The sequence below is a fragment of the Akebia trifoliata genome, chromosome 3 (assembly GCF_017979445.1).
Source record: "Akebia trifoliata isolate Shusen 1 chromosome 3, ASM1797944v1, whole genome shotgun sequence".
Classification (NCBI taxonomy): Eukaryota; Viridiplantae; Streptophyta; class Magnoliopsida; order Ranunculales; family Lardizabalaceae; genus Akebia; species Akebia trifoliata.
The window spans coordinates 23,179,459-23,187,339 of NC_141377.1; the positions used below are offsets into that span (position 1 = coordinate 23,179,459).

Here is a 7,881-nt window from a genome sequence, read left to right on the forward strand (position 1 = left end):
ATATAAAAAAACTCGATTTAAAGAGTTCTCTCTATAATTTTTTTTTTAATTGAATATAACAACGGATTATATTTTCCGCAGCTATAGAATACAGTTTTTTCTATATAACAAATTCAATTTAGAAAGTTCTCTCTATAATTTTAAAAAAAAATTAAATATTACAATGGATTATATTTTCCGCTGCTGTCATTAAAATATTTTTATCATTATAGGCATATTTGTTGGAGCGGATACGTTTATCCGTCGCTACAGGACCCGCGCATACGCTTCCCACGCAAAAAAAAATTACGCTACATAGAGCAGCGGAAAAACGCATCCGCCGCTAAAAAATTCAATTTTTTCCTCTCTTTGTCTCTCTGCTCAATCACTCTCTCTCTCTCACACACACACACACACTCTTTGCTATCTGCTCTCTCTACGTGAAAAATTCAAAATTCCATGACATGGTCTGTGTTATAAGCCGTCAAATTTTTGGACGTTCGATTTGATGAGATCAATGCTTCGATCCTGTCACAACGCTTCAAAGAAATTTGATTTGAAGGTTGATGAAGAGAAGAATCTGCTCTCTCTCTGTTTTTTCGTTTGGAGCTCTTACAAATGGTATCATTGCCTCCATAGGGTATATGTCTCAGCGATTTCAAGTAGAAACCCTTCGATTTCAAGATTTTCGATCAGAAACTCCGCAATTTCTAAGGGTATCTTTCTATTAAAGGGATTTCTGCGATTTCAAAAGGTATTAAGCTCCTCCATAGAAGTAAACCCTAGGGTTTTTCTCCTTTCTCTATGGAATTGTTTATAAAGGTTTGCTTTCTCCCATTTTTATTTTCTTATTAGGGTAAGATTGTGTCTTTTTAGTTTTGGAGGAATCCATTGTTGGTGATTGGGGATAAAGGTATTTCAAGCAAAATTCTCAGTTTTTTTTTTTTTTTTGCATGAATCTCTGTTTTTGGTTAAAAAATATTAACTTCTTATATAAATTTGTTGCGAAATGCTTCATTTTCAGTACAAATTCATCTGTTTCTCAATCAATTTTCTTTGTTTTCCAATTTTTATACGATTAAGTTGAAGAAGTAAGTTTTTCGTTAAAATTGGATTCAGCTTTGTAGTTTTATCATTTTATAAGTGGACTGAATCATTGCTCAAGTTTGAAGATTGTTATATTTAAATCTCTAAGAGGTGAAGATCAAAATTGAATATATTCTGGAATTTTATTTAGTCTAATTTGCTATAAAATTTATTGACTAAACTATTTTATAGAGCCTGATCTACATTGCTCAGCTAACCTATATTAGTTCTAGGTAATATAGCAATAGAACCATATATTTAATCAGTGAGAACGACATTGTAAATAGCAAAGAAAAGAGGAAGACATCATAATAACAGAACCAAACTCCAATTACCTTATGGTTCACGAGACTAAACTCCAAGTGAGTACTTGGATGGGTTACTTTGCTTTATAAGGACTGTTTTTTATTTTCATATGTGCAATGATGCAAATTCTTGTGTCGGATTCTTATTTTCTAGATTTTTTACTTCCATTTCCTTAATATTGAGTTCCATTGCTTCTTTTTGGTGTGTTAGCAAAAGTTTCCATCAATGTCCAAGTATTTCCAATCTCCTTATTACATATTAAAAAAATGCAATATATAATTGAATCCAAACACACGCACGCCCGCCTGCCCGCCCGCCCACAGACAAGAAAATTGCATAGCTAGTGAAACTACTGTCACACTCTTGTTATTTGCAAATTTTGTATTTGTCTAAAAATTCTATAAAAGAGTTAGTGCTTGTAGAGTTGTAGTTAGCTGTAACTTAATGCATAGCTATCTGTTGGGACCTATCCAATGGTGGTTTAATCATGCTAATGTGTAGCTACTTCTATGCAAGGTGCAAGTTCTGAAACAGATTTACTACTGACAACTTGAAAATTTAGGTGGATTAACCCAATAATTGTGTTTGTTTTTGGGGTTGGCTCCAATGGTTTTCTTTGATTGCATCCTTTTTTCCATCATTCTTAAATTCCCAGCCTCATGGAATCACTGATTAGAAACAATAATATTTATATGTTTTAGTGTGATCCATCTAGGTAACTTCCTTATGCTAAAGTAATATCTAGGAATTAGATGCAAGATGAAGTAATAAAACACTAAAAAAAAAAAAAAAAACTCTACTAACCACCAAACTAATTAGACTTGACACTAATGCAACCAAGAGTATCCATTCAAAAAGCTAATGGAAACACTATTGGTTTCATATCTACATATGTAGGTATTTTTTATCATCCCACTCTTATCGTATACTCTTATATTTATTGAGCATCCTACTCTTATGGGATACTCTTTTACATTTATTTTGTCAGCAAATTTAAGGTCTTATATCTAAGGGTACATTCGAAATCCAGTAGAAAATCTTCTTTTAACTTTTTTGTTTGTTTTTTGTTTTGCTTTAAACAAGTTGTCTAGTTTCTATGTGAATCTGGAATTCACGTTCTCGAATATACATGATGTGTCAAGCATTAACTATTGCCTAGATAGTTCAAGAGAAGGAGGTAACACTTTTGGGCACCATATTCGTCAAAATCAAGAAAACATCCATTAGACTGTAGGGCTGGATTAGTGATGTGTGGGGTATGAAATATAATTATAGTCCAACCCTCATAAGACATGAGGCTCTTCAATGTTGAGCTGAATTGTGAAAAAACCATGAAATCTCATAATTAGAGGCTTTGCACTTTGGCCTTGTAGGTTTTCTTACCCCCTTTTTATTTTTCACGATCTTCCTTGGTACTGTGGAAGCATGGCTAGGGCACATCATTAGCATGACGTTTCATTTGTACTTGGTTACTGAAATGTAATGAAACCTATTTTGAAGTGTCCAATTAACATAGATTCCAGAAGTGTCAAGTGGCAAGAGGGTTCAAGCATGATTTTGAAGCTGATATGATTTTTGGGGAGATGTCAGTTGCAGGCTTAATGCCTGAAAAGTATACATATAATTTTCAGATTCTTGGGTTTTGCAAGCAGGGCGATTTGGTGGAGGCGTTTAAGCTTAAGAACATAATGGTTTGGAAGGGCACATAATCTGACTTGTTCACTTATGGTTCGCTTATTTGGGGTTTAGTTAATAAAGGGCCCATGATTGAGGCAAAACAGGTTTTTCAGGAGATGTTGAAAAAGGGGATCACTCCTGATGCTGTAGTTTATGATGTTCTGGTTAGAGGTTATCTCAAGCAGAATAATGCAACTGAGATTTCAATTTTGCATGATGAGATGAGAAAGAGAGGCATTCTTATAAGAAGAAGTCCAGTACATGGACGTGTATGATTCATGACACCAAAATACTACAGTTTCCTTGAATCACACTTGAATTTAGTCCTTCGTGTCAAAGGATGCTGAGTTTGTGTTGAATTACTCATAATTACTTAATTTTACAAATTTATTTCATTTGCGAGCAATAATTCTATCATAGTTTCAACCAATCTGACGAGCTGATGTTTGTTCTTGCATGTACATGTCATGGTGGTACAAAACAGAGATGATGCTTATTTATCTCATTCTACTTCTTACCTTTTGCAGTCCGGCTATCTGATGTATTGTTTCTTTGGTTATTGCAGGCTTTGCAAGTCCAGACAATTGTATTAAATTAAACCATGCCAATCTAATGCTCGATGTTGCGTTGGAAGTCAACGTTTATGATGGCAAAGTAATTGGAAATTTTAGTGATTATGTAAACCTTTATTTACATTGTTCTATTTATGTGCCTTCAGTTTTATTTTCTGCAATTATGTTGTATGCTTTGCAGTCTTGCTTAAGATGTTCCTTTTATAAGTGACATTTGTATGTATAGATGTAAAGCATCAATTTACATCTTTAAATGTTATTAGATTATTTAAACTTACAATCAATAACATCCTTATATGTTCCTCTACTTTTTTATCGTCAATTAGTGTTCTCTTAGTTCTGTATAACTTCTTTCTTGGATTTATAATGCAAACTAGAAAATGGTTCAATAGCTTAAAAGATTCGTTTTATTTTTCTTGCTTTCCGATTATGGATTTTGTATCAATCCCCCTCCAACATTCTGATACATTCAACGTTTTGTATTCGTCTTGGCCGATACCTATTCATATCAACTGATACATTCCAATATTTAAAACCATGACCTTGTGCAATGGTAAAGCTATTATTTATCAGTCAATTCTCCACACACACACACACACACGAATGCACAAAATGTATTGACGTAGTGGTGGTTTGTCTCACGTAGTATGGAACTTTTAGTTGCTCAGTTGTACAGTAAAAATCTGTGCCTTTATGCCGAAAGGATCGGAGCTATTAATGTTGTATGCTCCTCTTCAGATGCAGCAGCAAGGCAAGTACCTAAACCCAATGCAATCTTGGTTGGAGACCTGCTTTTTCTGATAGATGTCTTGAATCTAATTGACGATTGATCGTTTCAAAAGTATTATACACATCTAGATGCCTCCTTTGCAAATAAGGCACAATTGCTGATTGGCGATTAATCATCTTACAAGTAACCATAGTTTCAATGTATTATTAGTCATTTTTTGGCAAGGGAATTGATTCCATATCTGGTTTCTATAAATGCCTCGTAGGACTCTGTTGACCTTATGATCTATCACCCCACAATCACCATTCAAACTCATTACTATGATATGTGAATACTTGAGTTTTTTTTATTTTATTTTAAACATGGCTTGCTTCTAGAATGATCTATTATCTATAAAGATGGGGAGATTGAATGCAATCCATTCCATATAGTTTTGGATGATGAAGGGGAGGTGTATTTTTGGTTTGCTATGTGATTGACCCATCCTAATTCAAGAGTAAAATGACAATTCTATAAGACTAGGAAGACCGATTATGTTTTATGGAGCTGAATGTTGAGAATCAAGAAACAAAATGTGCATAAATTGAGTGTGTAGCAAAGATGGGGATACACTTAGATAGATGTGTGGATAAGCTAGGAGAGACAATTAGAAATAAACTTTCAACATCCTTTTCTTTTGATGCAATTACTGGATCTTATATTTGTATTACAGATATGTTTATAGGTGTTGGGAACTTTACTCTATATTGGTGTTTTCGTTCTATTCTCTTGTACTGTAGTTGGCAATGATTGTTTCCTATTTCAGTGCTAGCAATTCTGAAGTGTTTCCCGAATGGGATACACTCTTGAAAGTTGGGTAAGCCATGCAATTTTATTTTGTTCTTTTTATGTATAAGTTGGATTTTTCCTAGGATTGTGGTTTTCCATATTTAGTATTAATAGTATTAGTTGACTATGGTTAAGTTCAAGTTGATGTTGGTAGTAATATGAAGTGAAGCAAACTGATTGGTGGATTTTATATTTTTCTTTTGTTTTGGGGTCTGGTGAACTATGGGTTCTCTGTTTTAATGTCATTAATGTGGTTGATGATTCTTATCTAATTCAATCTTTATTGTTATAGTGTCCATCTTTTGCTTCTGAGGGCATTTTAATTTTATTGCCCCATACTTGTGAAAGAAGATCTATTACAATTCAAACATTGGAGTTTTCTTCATTCTCTTGTCACTGAGAAAACTTGGTCTTAATGAGTTCTAATGTGTTATGAAGTGATTTCTTATTGATATAAGGAGTGCCTTCCCATTGCTCTTCAGTACAGAAGAGCATGGGCTTGGGCATTGAAGAATTTTATGGCCTCATTGTTATTAGTATTGGGAGCTATGATTTTTCTTTCCACTGCATCAATTCTGATCATATGGTTAAATTGTCCAATCAGTATGATAAGCTGTGTCCCATCCAAGAGGCTCAAGTTTCATATTGTTCTTAGGTGAGTCATGTTTAGTATGGGAGTCTTGTGGGACACAAAACTGTGCTGTCAAAGTCATTAATCCTCTATAGAAACAGAATCAGAAGCAGAAACATAAACAGAAACAGAAAGATTTTGTTCATTTATTCTCTTTTTCTTGGGCTCTTGCTGGTTATATTTTTTTTTTGGTTTTAGCATTCCAACAATTATTTATGTAAAATTATTAGACTTGAAACATTCTTTTATGATTACTTTAAACCAGTATTTGATTGTTTTCAGGACCTACTACTTTTACGAGTTTGACGTCGATGAACAACATGTTGCATTAGTAGCTGCTGCTAGCAGTGGGAAGGTATGTTGTTCCTGAATTGATTTATATAACTCGCCAAAGTTGACTTATTGGTTGGTGTTCAAGTACTCGTTCAAAACCAAAAACCAGCCAAGTGGATGATTTCATTTATAAATACTTGAAGCAAACATAGATGAAACTTCTTGAATTTCATCATCCATGGACCATCATCAATCATAACCAACTTGGGTGAAACATAAGCTTATTTCTAATGTGAATGGCTTTTTCTTCATGTCATTTTCCAGTTCTAACCTCCTAAGATGTTAGCGGCTATGAGTTGCATAGTTGGTTCACATACTCCATGTTAAAAACTTACCATTCCAGATTCCTTAGTACATTCATACCTTAATGTGTTTTGTGGTTGGTTGAAATTAAAGGTGTTACTTTTTGGACTTCCAGATTGGGCGAGTTCTAGTTGGGGGCCTAATATTTTTTTTTAAAAGAATACCCTATAGCGACGGTCGGCGACCGTAGTTAAAGGCTTTATATATATATATATTTTTAATAAAATACCCTATAGTGACGGTCAATAGCGGCTGTCGAATATTTTTTCAACAAGGCCCAATTCGACGGTCGAGACTGTCGAATGGTCCCATAATTCGAGGGTTTTGGACCGTCGAATTTTGAAAATTTTCACATAGTGTTCTTTCATTATTTCTCACAAGCTCTTTATCATGGACAATGCTACAACAAACACCAAGTGGGCCATTTAGCAACTATAAGGTACCAAAATCTTTCATGGGTTGTTCTTTCTTTTTTAGATAAATAAAACAGTTATTCATTATTATTTTTCTTGGTTTGTTCGGATATTGTATATTAATCAAAGATAACTAATTGTGTGAAATATTTTTGTCAATAGAATGCCAAGGCGTGCTAAGGATTGATGTAGACATGTCGATTGACCTACGAACAATCTCAATGATGGTAGGATTTCAATCTGTACAGGTTGGAGGACATGGGTTAAATGTATATATATATATATGAAAAAAAATTACAGCAGTGGATACAAATTCCGTCTTTATATATTGTTTTTGAAGGATATATAACAATTTAAAAAAAATAAAAAAACGTATAGCAGCGGATTTTAATATCCGCCGCTATATGTGTTATATTTTTTTTTTTTTTAAATTGACTTATTGCAGTGGATCTTAATATCCGCCATTATATGTGTTATATATACTTTTTTTTTAAAATTGACCTATTGCAGCGGATCTTAATATCCGTCGCTATATGTGTTATATTTTTTTAAAAAAATTGACCTATTGCAACGGATCTTAATATCCGCCGCTATATGTATTATATTCTATTTATTAAAAAATTGACCTATTACAGCAGATATTAATATCCGCTATTATATGTATTATATTCTATTTGTTAAAAATTCGACTTATTGCAGCGGTATCCGCCGCTAAAGGTACTACCTGCAACAGCGGAATACATTATCCGCTGTTATAATTAGCGACGGAGGAAACAACGACGGATCTTTGGTTCCGCTGCTCATCGCCGCAATAACTTTTACTGGTGGAAAAATTACCTTGTAACGGCGGAAAAATCCGCCGCTATAGATCAAAAATGTTGTATTGTTAACCCATTATTCATTACCCACATCAATCAATCACCTTCTCAACATCAAAAGATGACACATGTCATCACCTCCCTCATCTAATCACCTACCCCCATCACCATTCTCTAAACAATCCATCTAATCCACATCACTTCC

General features: G+C 33.8%; 1 long non-coding RNA gene across 2 annotated transcripts; it reads left to right on the forward strand.

The window, feature by feature from the left end:
- Positions 1-299: 299 nt before the first annotated feature.
- On the forward strand, positions 300-7,117 carry LOC147406157 (uncharacterized). Of its 2 annotated transcripts, none has more exons than XR_015176334.1 (3): positions 300-733; positions 3,614-4,533; positions 6,092-7,117. It is a non-coding gene; the product is annotated as an uncharacterized LOC147406157 (long non-coding RNA). The 2 variants fall into 2 exon arrangements; XR_015176333.1 differs by having other exon boundaries at positions 3,614-3,702; positions 4,359-7,117.
- The last annotated feature ends 764 nt before the right edge of the window (positions 7,118-7,881 follow it).